Source organism: Dendrobates tinctorius, unplaced genomic scaffold, assembly GCF_039654945.1.
Source record: "Dendrobates tinctorius isolate UK_male_01 unplaced genomic scaffold, ASM3965494v1 ptg000158l, whole genome shotgun sequence".
NCBI lineage: Eukaryota > Metazoa > Chordata > Amphibia > Anura > Dendrobatidae > Dendrobates > Dendrobates tinctorius.
This window is the reverse complement of record NW_027361825.1, coordinates 27565657-27586388: the sequence shown is the minus strand read 5'-3', so window position 1 is coordinate 27586388 and position 20732 is coordinate 27565657. Positions and strand designations below refer to the sequence as shown.

Below are 20732 nucleotides of genomic sequence, written 5' to 3'. Positions count from 1 at the left end.
AGCGATGTGCGATAGTAGGAAGGAGATGACCGGAGGGGACGGGGCTTAGCAGCGCCGTGCACTGCGATCAAATGCATTAGTCTGAAACTATACTAATATTCCTTCTTTCCTGTGGTGGCACTGCTGGTAAATCAAACACTTACTGTAGTTGCTAACCAAAGGTCACAGCAGAAAAACTCTACTAAGATCAATTTATAAAGGGATAATTTTAAGCCTACAACACATTTAAGGGGATATATCCAGAATTGGTATTATGTTACAAAATAAAGTACAATGAAGTTATCAATAAATGGCCAATTGTTTCAATTAGGTTTTGTGCCACATATATTATTAAAAAATGCAAGATTATACATTTTGCAATTTTCACACTGGCCACTGGGGCTATTTTAGACTCATACTTTCTGCTGAAGAGTTTTCCGCATGCTCATGATCACAGGCAGGATTGCAATAAGGAGCCACACCTCCATACAAGGTTTATAACAGAGGATGGATCCATTAATCACAATAGATTATGTCTTGGCTCCTTCTTCCTTCACAATGTTCTTTGCACATAGTCATTAGATGCTTTAGATATAGTCTGAGTCTGTCTGTTGCTGCTAATGTGCATGTGAATTTCCTGAAAGTTAAGTTTTAAAAAGTAATAGAGGCCAGTGTCAAAAATTACAAGATTTCTAATTTTTTATTTTAAATACAAATTGTGACATATAAAAATAAAAATTGGCTGAAAAAATTTACGGTAATTTAACCCTCAAAAAACTAATTTAAGCAATAGGTAAATTCACTTTATATTAAAAAAAAATCTATATTTAAACTTCAGATTACAGTATTTGGACATTTTTCTTTTATTTCCATCTGATCCACTAAGAGTTTGAAAAATGTATTAGATGACCCAGCAAGTTAAAGGGAAAAAAATAAATATTTTCGAATGATTTTGGCTGACCTTTGGAATGTAATATTTGGCCAATGACATGGTCGATCTCTCTTTGGACCTTCTCTGCAAGTTAAGTTAGTAAATTATAGGAACACTGCACTAAAGCGGCAGTGAATATAACAGGAACGCAAAACAACTGGCAGTCCACTGGTAAAGGAGTTACCCTGTCCTTATGCCATTAAGTCCTCAACTTGTAACCTTTCTTTATGTGCCAGAATACATAGCACCTATGATGAACCTGGCACTGTAGAAGAATGTATGACTAGACAAGGGTAATCGCAAAGTTGGGGCAAAAGAGGTCATCACCATTAGACAAGATCTTTATGGAGTATACTAGATGGAGGCCCGATGCAATAACATCGGGAGGGCGGTAATGTCACTATGGGGGCAGGCTTTGCAGCGTTGAGGGGAAGGAGCCGAGGGGGAGTTGCCTTCCTAGCTCAGTGCCCCGAACAATCGAGCAGGGCATTAGGTTCCCCGGGGGATGCTTTAGGGAACTGAACTAGAACCAGGAACAGGAAGAGGGCAGGACTGAGAGCGGGAGAATTGCGTGCGCTTTCAGCAGAGCAGCGCAGGGACGGGAGCAGAGAGGACGCTGACACAGAAGAGGAGATGGGTGCAGCGACTGAACACTGAGGGACCGCAAACACAGGCGGTGAGCATCGAGCAGGAGACTGAGTATGAGAAGCCTGTCACTGCACCGCATGGAGGGCTGGTCGCTCCCCTCCTGGTAGAGACTTTGTCACACCGACAGACCGCGTGTCTTGACAAGACACTCTCCTGCAGTGAGACCCTGCCTTACCCTGAGACGCTTCCCTGTGACCAAGGAACATACTGTAACGTGACACTGACCTGCCAAGAGAGACTATTCCAGGCAGAGCCCCTGACTCTGGTGAGGGAATGCCGCTGCCACAAAGAGGTAAGGACCTGGAATACAGGGGGATACCGCCATCCGCATACCCCTTGGGCTCCCCCGTTAACCCCCCATACGCCAGTTGGAGTATACCTAGGACCCCAGAGACAGAGGACATCAAGCACCCCTTGTGCCTGGGTGCCTACGTGGAAGAAGAGTGATCTCTGCAATCAAGATCTCCCGGAACTGATAAGTTTCTTCCCCATAAGAGAAAAACTTTCTGTTGTTTTGCACCTCTATTATTTCTCCAATTTCTGATATTACCTTTTACAGCATTTTCTCTGTAAATAAACCTCCCCTTTTACTGTTGGTCTGCCTTCTCCTTGGTGACATATATTCCTCCTGCACCTTATTACATTTGGCGTAGTCGGCAGGATGTCACACGAAGACACGGACAGAGCGGACCAAGTGGGTCACCCTCGCTCACCCAGGGCTGTGGGGTACTCGGTACCGGGTCGGTGTCAGGGGGGTTGTGCGTGTCACAGCAGCGGTGACCCGGTCCGTGGCCCTGGGCGCCCAATGTCAATGGCGGTGATGTTTGTAATGTAGTTTATATGAATAGTTTGTGACGCCACCCGTGGTGTTTGGCAAGTAAGATGGTAAGCTAACGCTGCTTGCAGATCCACTGGGACTGGTGGTGTGGTGCAGCAAAGATGGTGTAGCTCCCCACAGGTGGAGCTGTGGTCCCAGGGCAGTGTAGGTGCAATGGATGAGTAGAGGCACAGAATGGGGTGGATTTTGATACCCAGATGTAGCGGTGCTGAAGGTGTTAGCGGCGAATGAATGGAGGACATCAGGGTTTGCAGTTTCAAAGCTTTACTCACAGTTCGTGGTACACACTGGTGCCTGCCTCCATGCCATGTCCTCTGGGGTAGAGACTCAATCAACCTCCCGGGCAAATCAGGGTTCTCCTCTCCAACACTCCGCCAACATGTGCCTTTCCTGAACTAATCCTCTATTGCACCTTTTAGTGTGAAGAGCTCCAGTACCGTGGTTCTCTGAAGTTCCTCCTGTCAGATGTTCCTAACAACTCTACTTGTATGACAGACAGCTGTAGCCTGATCAGGGACCTCTTGGATCCCGGCTCTCTATCCGTGTTGCTGTTGTTTCCCAAGTCTTAGATGGGAGTAGTGCATTTACAGCCAACTACTCCATCGGTGTCTGCTGCAGAACCATAAGTGTCCATACAACCTCGGGGACTGGGCCCCGGCCTTGCGCTGAGAACCTATAGGCAGGGTTCCTTGCTATGAATGAGTCACCGAGGAGGAAAAAACAAAAAGAAAGCTAAGCCCAGAAAACCGGAGAGGTTGGCAACTAGCGGATTGCAGACCCCTGATCCCATCCACAACAACCAGCAGTAGCCGTGGAGCGTGCCCACGGTGGTCCCAGACGCCTTGTCACGGCCGGAGAACTAAATAAGCCTAAAGAAAGAAAGGGAAAATATAAACTGCCCCAGAGCAGACCCCAAAGCAATAGACAGCCCCCAACATGTATTGACGGTGAAACAAGATGAAAACACAGACACAGGTAGAAAGATAGGCTGAGCAAATGATGGGGCCCTCGCTAACTAGAAAGGACAGGAAAGAAAAGCTGCTGTCTGCAATCACGCAAAAAACCCTGCCAAAAATAATGTCCAACACGTCTGATAGAAAAAGGCCCTGAAGTCGCTAGACTTCAAATCACTATATCAGCACTCAGGTATATTCTGAAGACAGAGAAAAAGAGATCAACTGATCAGAGACAAAATGGAGATTCAGCCCAGTCCCAGCCAGGGATGGCTGAACACAAAAACTAAGTAAACCAGACAAAAACTCATATGAACAATAGCAGACAAAACTTAGCTTTAGGAAGGCAGGCACCAAACTGGAAACCAGGAGCTACAGTCAGGAAAAATCACCAGCAATAAACTAGGGAGTCGGCTGCCTTAAATCCAATCAGAAACTCCTGATGTCCAATTGCAGTCCTTTTCCTCAGGTGGCCAGTCTCTGCCATTTAGATCAGCTTCATTACCTCCCTTCACCAACAGAGGGAGTCCAGATAGAGAACTCACTACTCCTCTGTCAGCACAGCCAGCTCCATAACCCTCAACAGAAGCCAGAGGCAAACCCGAAAATGAGATCACAACAGTACCCCCCCCTTGAGGAGGGGTCACCGAACCCTTATCCACGCCACCGGGCCGATCGGGATGGGCCCAATGAAAAGCACGAACCAATCTATCGGCATGAATATCAGACGCAGAGACCCAAGAATTGTCCTCCTGGCCATAACCCTTCCACTTGACCAAATACTGGAGTCTCCGTCTAGCCAGATGACAATCCAGTATTTTCTCTACCTCACATTCCACATTACCTTCAACCAATACAGGGTCAGGAGGTGCAGCCATAGGAACTACGGGCTCAACATATCTCTTCATCAGCGACTTATGAAACACGTTATGGATCTTAAACGTAACAGGAAGAGCCAATCGAAAAGAAACCGGATTAAGAATCTCCAAAATCTTGTAAGGTCCAATAAATCTTGGCTTGAACTTTGGAGAAGCCACCTTCATAGAGATATTCTTTGATGACAACCAAACCATATCACCCACTTTAAACCGGGGACCAATGGTCCTATGCCAGTTAGAAAACCGCTGGGCCTTTTCCTGGGAGAGAGACAACTTATCCACTACTTGGTCCCAAATCTGCTGCATTCTCTCTACCACAGTGTCAACACCTGGGCAGGCTGAAGATTCCACTTGCCCTGAAGAAAATCGAGGATGAAACCCAAAGTTACAGAAAAAGGGCGACATCAAGGTGGCAGAACTACATAATGATAATCGGTTATTTCTATTGCACACAGAAATTAAAATAAAATGTTTTCTTCTCTCTTAGGTACCCACTAGTCTAGGAAAAAAAAATCACTTAAATAGGCCACGATTCCCGGGAGCTACATTCATTTGAATACGAACTGTCAAGGAGTGAACATCAAAATGGAAATAAAACGAGCTCAGAGCTGTCATCAAATACCTCTGCTTGAAAAAAATGTCTACCAAAGACATACACAACGACTTGGTGGAAACATTGGGGGCTCTTCTCCTCCATATTCCGCAGTTGCACGCTGGGCCAAGGAATTTAAGCTGGGATGAACATCGACGGAAGATGAACATCGCGAAGGACTCCCAACCACGTCCCTCAATGAAGAAAACGTGAAAAAAGTTGAAGAAGTTGTGTTGGCAGATCGAAGAGTGACTATCAGGCATGTAGCTGAGGTCACAGGGATCTCATATGGCAGTATTCAAAGAATCCTTGCAAAAGAATTGCATAAGAGAAAGGTTTCCGCGCGTTGGGTGCCAAAAATGTTATCCGACGAGCAAAAGAAGAAACGAGTTGACATTTCAATAGCAAATCTCGAAAAGTTCCAAGCAGACAAGGAGAATTTTTTGTCACGTTTTTTTGACCGTGGATGAGACCTGGATCCACCACTTTGATCCCGAAACTAAACAACAATCGATGACATGGAAACGAGTCGACGAACCGACGCCGAAGAAATTCAAAGTGTTAAGCTCAGCAGGGAAGGTTATGGCGTCCGTTTTTTGGGACGCTGATGGAATTATTGTGGTGGACTATTTGGAGAAGGGAGCCACTATTATGGGCTCCTACTACGCAGAACAAATAAGAAGCTTGTGGGAGGCTATCAAGGAGAAAAGGCGTGGCAAACTGCGGGCTGGAGTGCTGTTTCACCAAGATAACGCACCGGCTCACAAAGCTGCAGTTGCCATGGCTACCATTGAAGAAGCGGGCTTTGAACTGGTGGAACACCCCCCCTATTCACCAGATCTAGCCCCCAGTGACTTCTTTCTCTTTCCTCGGCTCAAGGAACATCTCCGGGGCAAGAAATTTGACGACATTAGCGACGTGATAACCTCTGTTGGGGAGTTTTTTGAGGGTCAATATCAAGAATTTTTTTCGAAGGGAATTCTATGTTTAGAAAAGAGATGGACTAAATGTATAGACTTGTTAGGAGACTATGTAGAAAAATAAAAAATAATTTTGACTAGATTCATTGTGTTTATTATTGATTATCATTACTTTTGGATCGCCCCTCGTAGCTCTATTATTTAAAGTGAATTCAGCCAAGGGCAAAAATGAAACCCAATCATCCTGATCAGCAGATATAAAACATCTCAAATAGGACTCCAAAGTCTGGTTTGTTCTCTCTGTCTGCCCATTGGTCAGAGAGTGAAATGCAGAGGAGAAGGACAACTGAATTCCCAGCTTGGAACAAAAGGTTTTCCAGAATCTGGAAACAAACTGAACTCCTCTGTCCGATACAATGTTCTCAGGAATCCCATGCAACCGAACCACATGTTGTAAAAACAAGGGTACCAACTCTGAGGAAGATGGCAACTTTGGGAGTGGTACAAGATGGACCATCTTAGAGAATCTATCACAAATCACCCAGATAACAGTCATTCTCTGAGAGACAGGAAGATCAGAAATAAAATCCATTGAAATATGGGTTCATGGCCTGTTAGGCACCGGCAAGGGCATCAACAACCCACTAGAGCGAGAACAGGGTTTAGACCGGGAACAAGTCCCACAGGACTGCACAAAATTCCTGACATCACGAGATAAGGCGGGCCACCAAAAAGACCGACTCACCAAATCTCTGGTACCAAAAATACCTGGATGACCAGCCAATGCGGAGCAATGAACTTCAGACATCACTCTCTTCCTCCACTGGTCAGGAACATACAATTTTCCCATAGGACAACGCTCAGGTTTGTCCTCCTGGAATTATTCCAGAGCAAGTCTCAAATCGGGCGAGATGGCAGAAAGAACTACCCCCTCAGCTAGGATGGTAGTAGGCTTGGTCACAATAGGAGAATCAGCAAAGAAACTCCTAGAAAGGGCGTCTGCCTTAACATTCTTAGTGCCTGGAAGAAAGGAGACCACAAAATCAAAACGCGTAAAAAACAAGGCCCACCTAGCCTGTCTAGGGTTCAAGCGTTTGGCCGACTCAAGGTAAATCAAATTCTTGTGGTCAGTGAGGACCACAACTTGATGTCTAGCTCCCTCCAACCAATGTCTCCACTCCTCAAATGCCCATTTCATGGCTAACAATTCCCGATTCCCCACATCATAGTTGTGTTCAGATGGGGAGAACTTTCGGGAAAAGAAGGCACAGGGATTCATTTTAGACGTCACCGGATCTTTTTGGGACAAAACAGCTCCTGCACCAATCTCTGAAGTGTCTACCTCCACCTGAAAAGGAAGTGAGACATCAGGTTGCCGCAAAACCGGAGCAGAAGTGAACCTCCGCTTCAGCTCCTGAAAGGCTGAAACAGCCTCTGAAGACCAATTCAGCACATCAGCACCCTTCTTAGTTAAATCAGTAAGTGGTTTAGCAATACCAAAAAAATTAGCTATAAATTTACGATAAAAATTAGCAAAACCCAAAAACTTCTGGAGAGCCTTCAAAGAAGTGGGTTGAACCCAATCATAAATAGCCTGTACCTTGACCGGGACCATTTCAATAGTTGACAGAGACAAAATAAATCCCAAGAATGAAATCCTCTGTACACCAAAAAGGCACTTCAATCCCTTAACATACAAGGAATTCTCCCTCAAAATCCGGAACACAGTCCGAACATGTTCCACATGAGAATCCCAATCCCTGGAAAAGATCAAAATATCATCCAGATAGATGACCAAAAACTTATCCACAAAGTCCCGGAAAATATCATTCATGAAAGATTGGAAGACAGAAGGGGCATTAGTGAGCCCAAAAGGCATCACCAGGTACTCAAAATGTCCCTCCGGAGTATTAAACGACATCTTCCATTCATCCCCATGCTTGATGCGAATAAGATTATACGCCCCACTGAGGTCAAGCTTAGTAAACCAGCAAGCACCTTTAACTCTGGAGAATAAATCAGAAATCAGGGGTAACGGATACTGAAATTTAACCGTAATTTTGTTGAGGGAGCGATAGTCAATATAAGGCCTTAATGAACCATCCTTCTTGGCCACGAAAAAAAACCCAGCACCTAAGGGCAAAGAGGATGGTCTAATATGACCCTTCTCCAACGACTCCTTAATATAAGATCACATAGCCTCGTGTTCGGGTACAGATAAATTGAAAAGTCGACCCTTGGGAAATTTACACCCAGGTCTCAATTCAATTGCACAGTCATAACTCCTATGAGGAGGCAAAGACGCAGACTTGCTCTCACTAAATACATGATAAAAATCAGCCAAATAGTCAGGAACATCATGCGACTGGGGAAAGGTGGAGAAAACAGGAGTGTCACCAAGAGCACACCGACAACCCCAACTCACCACAGACACAGATTTCCAATCCAAAACCAGATTATGGATTTGCAACCAGGGAAAACCCAAAACAATGGTATCATGTAAATTATGCAACACCAAAAATCTGCAATTTTCTTGGTGGTCTGGCGCAACCCGCATTATCACCTGGGTCCAAAACTGAGGTTTATTCTTCGCCAAAGGAGTAGCATCAATACCCCTCAAAGGAATAGGCGTCCGCAGAGGTGTCATAGGAAAACCACAATATTTAGCAAAATCCAAGTCCATTAGATTCAAGGCCGCTCTTGAATCCACAAAAGCCTTCGCGGAAAATGTGGATAAGGAGCAGATCAGAGTAATTGCCAAAAGAAACTTAAATTGTACACCACCCACAGCAAATGTGTGTGCAAAACATTTCTCTCGTTTAGGGCAGACAGAAATAACATGAGAGGCATCTCCACAGAAAAAACACAGCTTATTACGCCTTCTAAACTCCTGACGTTGCACCCTAGACAAAACTTCATCACATTGCATAGGTTCAGACATCTGTTCAAAATGTGGCAGCGCCTCCCGTGTAGTCTTGCGTTCACGTAAACGCCGATCAACTTGAATGGCTAATGACATAGAATCGTCAAGACCAGAGGGAACAGGGAATCCCACCTTAGTATCTTTTAAAGTCTCAGACAAACCATTCCAAAAGAGAGCTGCCAATGCACTATCATTCCATGTAGTAAGGACCGCCCACTTTTGGAATTTCTGACAGTATTATAACTGCAGGATCCTTACCCTGGTTCAATGCCAATAGGGCTCTCTCAGTTTGATCAATAGCATTAGGTTCATCATATAACAACCCCAAGGCTTGAAAAAATGCATCCACATTAGTCAAAACAGGATCTTCAGGTGTCAAAGAAAACGCCCAATCCTGGGGATCGCCGCGCAGCAAGGAGATGACAATTTTAACCTGCTGCGCAGAGCTCCCGGATGAGTTAGGCTTCAAGGCAAGAAATAATTTACAATTATTCTTAAAATTAAAAAATTTAGACTGATCCCCAGAAAACACATCAGGAGCAGGGATCCTTGGTTCAACAGCATGTGAATGAGTGAGATAGGCGGAAATTCCCCGCACTTCAGCAGCGAGCTGCTCCACACGATCAGACAATTGCTTAATCTCCATCAAGGAGAAAAAGAAAAAAAAAAAGAATCCTCCTACGGCCCCAGAGAAAAAGAGGAGAAAATATACATATAAAAAAAAATTCTGACACTTTTTTTTTTTTTTACAAATATCTCCTGCTTTTGAGTACCCTAGAATCTGCGGTATGGCTGGTGATTCTGTTATGAATGAGTCACCGAGGAGGAAAAAACAAAAAGCAAGATAAGCCCTGAAAACTGGAGAGGTTGGCAACTAGCGGATTGCAGACCCCAGATCCCATCCACTACAGCCAGCAGTAGCCGTGGAGCGTGCCCACGGTGGTCCCAGACGCCTTGTCACGGCCGGAGAACTAAATAAGCCTAAAGAAAGAAAGGGAAAATCTAGCTTGCCCCAGAGCAGACCCCAAAGCAATAGACAGCCCCCAACATGTATTGACGGTGAAACAAGATGAAAACACAGACACAGGTAGAAACGATGGGGCCCTCGCTAACTAGAAAGGACAGGAAAGAAAAGCTGCTGTCTGCAATCACGCAAAAAACCCTGCCAAAAAGAATGTCCAACACGTCTGAGAGAAAAAGGCCCTGAAGTCGCTAGACTTCAAATCACTATATCAGCACTCAGGTATATTCTGAAGACAGAGAAAAAGAGATCAACTGATCAGGTAAAAAATGGAGATTCAGCCCAGTCCCAGCCAGGGCTGGCTGAACACAAAAACTAAGTAAACCAGACAAAAACTCATATGAACAATAGCAGAGATAACTTAGCTTTAGGAAGGCAGGAACCAAACTGGAAACCAGGAGCCACAGTCAGGAAAAATCACCAGCAAGAAACTAGGGAGTCGGCTGCCTTAAATCCAATCAGAAACTCCTGATGTCCAATCGCAGTCCTCTTCCTCAGGTGGCCGGTCTCTGCCATTTAGATCAGCTTCATTACCTCCCTTCACCAACAGAGGGAGTCCAGATAGAGAACTTACTACTCCTCTGTCAGCACAGCCAGCTCCATAACCCTCACCAGAAGCCAGAGGCAAACCCGAAAATGAGCTCATAACAGTTCCTCTTCCAACCCACAACTAATCTCTGTTCGCCTACTCCTTCATTCCACGCTGTTCCTTCTCTCTTATGGAAGCTTAGGTTGCAGTTCTACATCTATCTCCTTCTTGTCTCTTTCCCGTGCCAGCTAGCTCAGATCACTGAGGCAGCTGCAGCACTCCTTCCTTCCTCATCGGACCCATCCTCAGAGAAGCTACCCCGTGAAGACACCCTCTCACATGCTATACTTGTGGAGAGCCCGGTTATATTGCCCGGTGGTGTCCCCAGCGGAGCCGACCATCCCCGCGGCTCCCGTTAAACTAGGGGGCTCCGAGCGCGAGGGACACCTCCCGGAGCGAGAAGAACAGAGGAAGAGTGAAAATAGTTCCACCAGCCTTGTCTCCATGTGCCTCTTGGTCTGGGCCGAAATCAGCTGGAGAGCTGTGTGATGCCTGGTAGATACCGGTTCACAAGTGACAACCATGCCCGAAAATTTTTTCCATAGACACTTCACAGAAGCGCTGCGGCCTGAGTGGGGCCCAGTCATTAAACTTACGGCAGCCAATCACCTACACATGCCGGTCACAGGGGTGGTGTGGCTGAACGTAGAAGTCTGTGGAGAAGATGTGGGGAGAAAAGGAGTAGTATAGGTAGATGGAGAAGCCACTCGGGATCATACTGTAACCCTGGGCATGAACGTGCTTAAAGACCTCGGAAGCCTACTACTCAATGAGACCCCAGATCAATTCTTATGACAGTGGAGTGATCAGACCCCACAGAAGAAGGTCTTTCAACAACTGATCCAGGCAGCACGGGTCTGGGAAATCTGCAGCGGTGGAAAAGAACTAGGCAAAGTCATCATCCCTGCTTCTGTGAACCGACTGCTACCCCTGGACAGGCCATGCTTCCCCTGCCTGTGCGAGCAGGAGTCCCACTAGAAGGAGCAGAGGTGCAGGTGGAGCCTAGCCCAGCTGACCAATTGCCGTCAGGGATACAAGTCGCACGGACCCTCGCCACTGTGCAAAACAGCAGCTTCCTCGTGTGCTGTGTGAACTTGGGAGAGACTGATGTGACCCTGGCTCCCAGAGCAGAATTGGCCCACATTCTAGGCGTACCAGACGAGCTGGTGCCCTCCGAAACAGAGCAGTTGACTGCCAAAGCGGAAGACCCATGGTTGGTGACGGTGAAAGCAGAGGTCGCCCCAGATCCCCGGGTGTTTCAAGAAGGCTGACGGATACTAGAGCAAATGTGGGCAGAACTCTCAGAAATGCCCTCTCATCAGGTTCCCCAGGTGGAGGCCTTGCTGGGGAAGTACCAGGAGATGTTCGCAAAGGATGACGATGTTTTTGTGCGCACGACAGCCATTACCCATGATATACCCAACTGGGGACGCGCCACCGATACGGGAGAGATATCGCCAGATACCCCCACAAATGTATCATGAGGTCAAGGGAATGCTGTCACAGATACTGAAGAAGGTAGTGATCCGTGAGAGTCAGAGCTTGTGGGTTGCACCCATCGTCTTGGTGCGGAAAAAAGATGGAACTCTACATTTCTGTGTGGATTGCCGCCGGCTCAACGCTTGCACAGTGCGAGATTCATATCCACTACCACGGATAGAGGAGTCCCTGTCAGCACTGGGAAATACCCGATATTTTTCCACACTGGACCTGGCCAGCGGGTACTGGCAAGTACCCATGTCTGAACAAGACCGAGCCAAGACGGCCTTCATTCTCCCAATGGGACTATTTGAGTTCGACCGCATGCCCTTCGGGCTGGCCAACGCCCCGGGAACATTTCAGCGTCTCATGGAGCGGTGTCTGGGGGACCTGAACTTCGAAGCCACCCTGATTTACCTGGACGATATAATCATCTTTGCTCCCACCGTTGAAGAACATCTCCGGAGACTGGAGCAAGTTCTGAGTCAGCTACAAAAATTTGGTTTGAAGGTGAAACCCCAGAAGTGCCACCTCTTCCGAACACAAATTGACTATCTGGGGCATGTGGTCTCCGCCGAGGGAATGAAGCCCTCACAGGAGAAGATCGCTGCGGTGCAGGAGTGGCCGACCCCAAAAACAGTGAAGGATGTACGAGCGTTCCTGGGACTCACAGGATACTTCCGGCGCTTTGTGAAGGATTTTACCCGCATCGCAAACCCCCTCCTGGAACTGCTGAAAGGAGTACCCTCATGTGCGAAGAACAGGAACATACACTGGGGAGAGCAACAGGAGAAGGCATTCCAGGCCCTGAAGAAGACCCTGACTGAGGCCCCGGTGTTGGCCTACGCTGATTTCATGCAGCCATTCATCTTGCAGACTGACGGAAGTCTACAAGGACTCGGGGCAGTACTCTCACAGTTGCAGAACGGGAAGGAGCGTGTCATCACATATGCCAGTCGCTCCTTACATGATTCAGAAAGAAATCCGGAAAATTACAGCTCACTCAAGCTGGAGTTGTTGGCGCTGGTGTGGGCGATGACTGAAAATTTTGAGAGTATTTGGCCGGCTCGGAAGTCCACGTTCGCACGGATAACAATCCATTGGCCCACCTCGAAATAGCAAAGGTAGTGGCCTTAGAACAACATTGGGTAGCATGAATGGCAAAATTCCGGTACAGGATCTCCTACAGGAGAGGAGTGGAGAATACTCATGCGGATGCCCTTTCGCGAGTAGAGTACCGCCCGCCAGCGCCCAGCTGGGATCAAGAGTTGGAGGCTATAGAAGTTCCAGAATTTGGAGGAACTGCCAGGATGGTGGCAGCGACGCAGGAGACAGTTCAAGGAAGTTCACCCGAGAATTTGTTGGAACAACCCTATGAAGAGTGGGTCCTGATACAGCAAGAAGATGGAGAGATAGCCCAGCTGAGGTGGTGGCTCGTAACCGAACAGGTGCCCGGCCAGAGTGATTGGGCAGCCATGCCCCTGAGATGTTGAAAATGTTGCGCCAGTGGGAGCGACTACAGTTACGGGATGGAATCTTGTACAGGAAAGTGTACCTACAATCTGAACTGAGCTTCTTTTGACAAACGATCATCCCCTCGTCCCTGGTAGAACAGGTGGCTAAGGAAGCACATGAGAAGGGGACACACTTCGGGACGGAAAAAACATTTCAGTGGCTGCAACGGTTGTTCTATCATCCCCACATGAGGACCGTCGTGGAGAAAGTATGTCAGCAGTGCCGAAATTGTGAACTAGTTAAGCCGCCGGAACAGCGAGCCCCTACAGAAATGGTGAGGTCCTCTGCATCCATGGAGTTACTGGCCATAGACTACTTGACGATTGGCCCAGCACACCAGGGCTATGAACATTGCCTGGTGATGATCGACCACTACTCGGGACCAGACTGCCGAATCTGTGGCCTATGCTATCTGTAAACATTTCATTCAAGTATACAGGTGTCCCAAGCTAATCCATTCGGATCAAGGAGCCTGCTTCCTGGGAAAGGTGATGGGAGAGTTGCATCACTTGTACAAAGTCGGTAAGTCTTGAACCACCCCTTACCATCCACAGGGGAACGGAGCTTGTGAGAGATTCAACCACACCTTGATCCAAATGCTGAGGACACTTGAAGAAGATCAGAAAGCGTGCTGGACTGAGTCCGTCCCCGAATTGGTGTCGGCATACAATAACCGTCAACACAGTACCACAGGGTTCATGCCCTATTCACTGTTCTTCGGCCAACCCAGGAAGGGACTGGCTGAATTGGCATTAGAGCCCGAGGAGGACTACCCGCGGATGGGAGTGTACTCCTGGGTTCAAGAAAATCATCGCCGGCTACGGACCATTCAACGGTTGGTGCAGAACCGGCTCCGAGGGTTGGAACAACAGCAGGTCCCTCCCCAGAAGGGGACAGCCCTACAACCAGGGGATCGAGTCTTAGTCAGAGAGAAGCGCCCTAACAGCAAATTGGAGTGTCGGTGGGAGAAGAGCCTGTGTAGGGTGAAGTGACGGCTCAGTAGGCGGGGACCCATCTACGAAGATCAGCCTGAAACAGGTGAAGAACTCCCCACTCGTACATTACATCGTAATATGCTGTGTCCTTGTTTGTCTCAAGATCCTCCAGTCGTGACATCTGTCCCGGCGCCCCCGGTGGCTGAACCCATGTTCATTCCTGAGGACGAAGAAGACGGAGACACTCTACTCCTTCAGGGAGACCCGGAAACTGGGCTGGTGCCTAAAACGACGGAAGTAACTGTTTAGGCTCCAACTTCCACTTTCCCGGTGGCTGATTCCACAACCTCCACTGATAAGAGATGTTCTGAACGATCAATGGCAGGTGAGCCCCCCAGATGCTACAATCAGGACGAATTCATCTGGCAGCAAATTGTACGAAGTCTGGACGATTGTCAGCAAACACTCCAGAAACTCTCGCCCGTGGAATGGCGAGCTCACAGAGAGGGGGAATGTAAGGGGGTGAACCACCGAAGGAGCCGAGGGGGAGTTGCCTTCCTAGTTCCGTGCTCGGAACCATCGAGCAGGGCATTAGGTTCCCCGGGGGATGCTTTAGGGAACTGGACTAGAACCAGGAACAGGAAGAGGGCAGGACTGAGAGCGGGAGAATTGCACGCGCTTTCAGCAGAGCAGCGCAGGGATGGGAGTAGAGAGGACGCTGACACAGGAGAGGAGAGGAGATGGGTGCAGTGACTGAACACTGAGGGACCGCAGACACAGGCAGTCAGCATTGGGCATGAGACTGAGTATGAGAAGCCTGTCACTGCACCTCTTGGAGGGCTGGTCGCTCCCCTCCTGGTAGAGACTTTGTCACACCAACTGACCGCATGCCTTGACAAGACGCTCCCCTGCAGTGAGACCCTGCCTTACCCTGAGACGCTTCCCTGTGACCAAGGAACATACCGTAACGTGACACTGACCTGCCAAGAGAGACTGTTCCAGGCAGAGCCCCTGACCCTGGTGAGGGAACGCCGCTGCCGCAGCAGAGGGAAGGACCTTGAATACAGGGGGATACCGCCATCTGCATACCCCTTGGGCTCCCCCGTTAACCCCCCCATACGCCAGTTGGACTATACCTAGGACCCCAGATACAGAGGACATCAAGCACCCCTTGTGCCTTGGTGCCTACGTGGGAGAAGAGTGATCTCTGCAATCAAGATCTCCAGGAACTGATAAGTTTCTTCCCCTTAAGAGAATAACTTTCTGTTGTTTTGCACCTCTGTTATTTCTCCAATTTCTGATATTACCTTTTAAAGCATTTTCTCTGTTTTATTATATGTTTACCAGTATTACTCCCTGTAAATAAATCTCCCCTTTTACTGTTGGTCTGCCAGCTCCGTGGTGACATATATTCCTCCTGCACCTTATTACACAAACACCTATTCACTCTCATTCCCCATGTGCAGACTTCTACCGTCTGTGCTCTGTCCTTTGACCTGTCTACTCCATGTGCTATCCCCCTTGACTGCTGTCTCTTTTCTTCCTGTGCTGTGTTCTCCCCTCATGTGCTGTCCCGGTTGAGCTGTCTCCCCCTGTGCTCTGTCTCTCTCACCCCTGTGCTCTTTCTCTCTCTCCATCTGCTGTCTTCTCCTTTCATGTGATCTCTTCTTTGACCTGTGTACCCCATGTGCTCTCCCCCTTGTTTTCTCTCTCTTTCTCCACCACCATGCTGTCTTCTTCCCTCATGTGTTTTCTCATTTGAGCTATCTCCCCCCTTTGAGTCCACTTTCCTAACTCACCCCTCCCCCTGTGTTAGAATGAAAGCAAAAGAAGGTAGGCAACATTTTATTAACATGAAAAAAAATTGTCTGTGTCTGACCGTGTACAGAACATACCACAGCTCCTGGGCATGGGAGGAAGCAAAAGACAATACTGATATTACAGCAGGAGATCGCAGAGGATACATTTTGTGAGGTAAAATATTGTTTAAAAACAGTCAGTGAAATATTTTACCTCAGAAAATGAATTTTTAAAATGAACTTTCATTTGTGGGAAAACCCCTTTAATGTGACTGGCTGCCTTTGGCTGTAGACACGACGCTCATCTGCTGCTGGGATCAGCCGAATCATTCACTGCTCCTGCGCAGAATTCACACAGGTGCAGTAAATCAGACTGCCGCCATCTTTGTGCAGACAGATAGTGGAAGTCACATCGCATGTGCTCCTCCTGTACTTAGATGGCGACTGTCAGTAAATCATTCAGCTGATCCGGCGGTTGCGTGTTCGCGACGGTGTTCCGCTGGTGGTACTGCACAAGGGGCTGCGTACGGCATATACATTGTGTGTGGTGCGTATACAGTGTGTGTGTGTGTGTGTGTGTGGTGCATACGGCACATACAGTGTGCGTTTGTGTCTATTTGGTCCGTACGACGTATACAGTGTGTGTGTGTTTGTGTGTGTGGTGCGATGGTGTTACACTGGTGGTACCGTGCAAGAGGCTGGTACCACCAGCAGTTTCCATATTGAGACACCCATCACTTGAGTGTCCCAGTATTGCTGTCGGTGAACTTCCTCCGCATGTAGAGCATATAAGACATAGCAATGAATGAAAATAATAGTATTAATTATAATGACCAAATAATCTATAATATAATGCTACAAGCTTAACGCTGTCCAAAGCCTTTATAGACTGCGCAAGCAGGCGCGTCTGGCTCCAGACAGAAGAAGTCATCCAGCGGTTACAGGTAAGAGGAGTGTGTATAGCGCTGGAGATTGCGGTACGCATAGACACTGAATGCATACCTGTATGGGCATGCGCGTACTCCGGCACTGTACTCCTCCCCCAGCCTCCAGCAGAATGGGACAGCACTGGAGCACAGGGAAGAAAGGTGAGTATAAATGATTTTTTTTTGTATGTGTGCAGTTTAATAGGGGTGAGAAGAACCATACATATTAGGATTGGGGGTGAGGGGACCATGCATATCAGGATAAGGGGGTGAGGGGTAGCTTGCATACCAGGATAGGGGGGTGAGAGGACCATGCATACCAGGAAATGGGGGTGAGAGGGCCATGCATACCAGGATAGGGGGGTGAGAGGACCATGCATACCAGGATAGGGGGGTGAGGGATACTTTGCATACCAGGATTGGGGATGAGGGGTATCATGTATACCAGGATTGGGGGGTGAGGGGACCATGCATACCAGGATAGGGGGGGTGAGGGGTACCATGCATACCAGGATTGGGGATGAGGGGTACCATGCATACCAGGATTGGGGGGTGAGTGGACCATGCATACCAGGATAGGGGGGTGAGAGGACCATGCATACCAGGATAGGGGGGTGAGGGGACCATGCATACCAGCAAAGGGGGGGTGACGGGACCATGCATACCAGGAAAGGGGGGTGAGGGGTACCATGCATACCACAAAAGGGGGGTGAGGGGACCATGCATACCATGGTACCCCCCCTTTCGTGGTATGCATGGTACCACTCACCCCCTTTACCTGGTATGTATGGTCCCCCTCACCCCTAGGAAACTGCACACATTAAAAAAAAAAAACGTTTATACTCACCCATCTTGGCTGTGGTCCAGCACTGTCCCGTTCTGCCGGAGGCTGGGGGAGGAGTGTGGCACTGGCGCCGGAGTGCACGCATGCCCACACCGCACTGTCCAGCGCCATTTTCCTGAAGACACACTGCAAATGTGTCTTCAGGAAAATGGCGCCTGATAGCGCTATGCGCATGCGCGTACTCCGGCGTCAGTGCCACACTCCTCCCCCAGCCTCCTGCCCCGGTCACCGTAAGAAGAGAAGCGCCGCGGCAACGCTCCTTCCGGTTAGGTAATTATGTAAGTATGTAGTCGCAATCTCCGGCGCCATACTCATTATCATACAGTACCTGTCTGTCTGTTTGTCACGGAAATCCCGCATCGCTGATTGGTTGAGCCCGGCCGGCCGTGACCAATCATCGACGCGGGATTTCGCTTACAGACAGACATGATAAGACGATTAAATATAGAGATATACTCTTGCATGCTCATCTAAAACAGGTTTCACTGTATATGAATTGGTAGTTTACCTTGTATTTCAGAGTACTTGAACAGAATCAGGATAGCATACGTCATGGTCATACTTGTAGTCTCCGTCCGAGCAAAAAACAGGTCAATAACCGCCCCCTGTAAGTTGTCCTCATGAAACTCTGTTTTTTTATTATTTTTTTCCTGGGAGTTGCAAACATTTGGTTATTTCTTTCTCCAGACCATCCAAAATGCACCAAGACATAAATGCCTATTTCTGAATAACCTATGAGATGTGTTGTGATCTAAATTATTGTCCATAAGGGGGCAAAATTATTAAAGAAAGTGCTGTTAAAGATACTCAACTTTTCAACAAGGACTGAAAGTGGTTAGAAAACTATAGGAAAAAGTCCTGAATATTTGTCATTTTCCTTCCATCCTTCCACTCGCCAGCATGCTTTTCTTGGTAATGGATGCAAATGAGAAGGAAGTTAAGCAGGATAGATTGGTCTGTATCTTCCTAGAGTGATGTCAGAGCAGTGTGCTCTAAACCAATCAAATGTCTACCTATTATTGAAACTCTCAAGCATGCAAAGGAAAAGATTCTGCAGCTGCATCTCCCTCCTCCCAACCCCAAAAGACCTTTGATGGAGAATTGAGATTCCCCAGATTTTTGTAGGTACTAAGGTTTATTTTGTATTTCACTTTTTGTATTTATTGCCCCTATTTGAAAAGTTAAATTTACAGATCTTGTTGCTGCAGATTTTCCTCTACTGAAAAATAGCAGTAGATATGGAGTATATTAACTCGCCTCCTCCATCTTTATAAGAAAGCAGTCAATAAAGTCCCTTGGACAGTTCCTGTCTAGTAGAGTTAAGCGAAACCGGTCGAAAAAATTCAAAAGTCGCCGACTTTTGTCAAAGTTGGGTTTCATGAAACAAAACCTGACCTTAGCGTGAGGTCGGCCACGAGGTCGGCGACCAAAGCGCCAAAGTCGCGTTTCAAATGATGCTTCAGCGCCCTTTTTCAGCCAATGAGGAAGAACGGACACTGTGGGCAACGTGATGACATAGGCAGCGGTCACCGCCATCTTGGAGAAGGGCATGCAAGTGATTGGCTTGCTTTGTGTGGCGTCACAGGGGGTATAAAAGGGCGTGCACGCCGACCGCCATCTTACTTATGCTGATCTCAGAATATGGAGAGCTGCTGATTCTGTAGGGAGAGCGTTAGGCAGGGAAGAAGATAAAAAAACACTGCTTCTGTTGCTAGCGATTTTGCCTGTACAACACACCAGTTACTGTGCAGTGCAAGGGGAGGCTATATTTTGGTGCATCAGCTCTGTTGGTTATTAGGCTGCCTTATAAGGTTCCCTGATAGCTGCACAGCTGTTTTCACACTGCTTTTTTAAAAGCAAAAATACTTTTCATCCTCTTTTTTGCCCAGCTACCAAGCGTTCATTTTTCCACACTTTTGTGTGTAGCAGTCCTGCTTATTAGGCTGCCTGCTGCCATATTTGGGACTGAGAGCATGATTGTCAGCTTGCTAAAATCTCTAGGGACAATCCAAAGCTCCCCAGTCCTCTATAGACATTTATTATACCATCCAAAATCACTCTGTTACATTGAGGTGTAACATACACAGGGCCTGAGAGAATACAACAGTGTCCTCAGGTCTGTAGAGAGATTCCAAATCTCCCCAGTCCTCTATAGACATTTTTTTTACACCATCCAAAATCACCCTGTTACATTGTGGTGTAACATATACAGGGTCTCAGAGAATACAACAGTGTCCTCACGTCTGTAGAGAGATTCCAAATCTCCCCAGTCCTCTATAGACATGTTTTACACCATCCAAAATCAGCCTGTTACATTGTGGTGTAATATACACTGGGCCTGAGAGAATACAACAGTGTCCTCACGTCTGTAGAGAGATTCCAATTCTCCCCAGTCCTCTATAGACATTTTTTACACCATCCAAAATCACCCTGTTACATTGAGGTGTAACATACACAGGGCCTGAGAGAATACAACAGTGTCCTCAGGTCTGTAGAGAGATTCCAAATCTCCCCAGTCCTCTATAGACATTTTTTACACCATCCAAAATCACCCTGTTACATTGAGGTGTAACATACACAGGGCCTGAGAGAATACAACAGTGTCCTCAGGTCTGTAGAGAGATTCCAAATCTCCCCAGTCCTCTATAGACATTTTTTGCACCATCCAAAATCAGCCTGTTACATTGTGGTGTAATATACACAGGGCCTGAGAGAATACAACAGTGTCCTCAAGTCTGTAGAGAGATTCCAATTCTCCCCAGTCCTCTATAGAGATTTTTTACACCATCCAATATCAGCCTGTTACATTGTGGTGTAATATACACAGGGCCTGAGAGAATACTTCTGTATCCAGAAGTGTGTAAGGAGATTCAAATACTCCCCACTACTATATACACCTTGTACCTTGTTTTACAGTACCATACAGTTGGTGTTATTTTGGGTACATTTTCCCAAAAAATGA

The 20732-nt window shown here is 47.4% G+C and overlaps 1 pseudogene; it reads right to left on the bottom strand.

The window, feature by feature from the left end:
- Window positions 1-813: 813 nt before the first annotated feature.
- The window catches only part of LOC141051637 (cytochrome P450 2C23-like), a 58362-nt pseudogene continuing 38443 nt past the window's right edge, over window positions 814-20732 (bottom strand).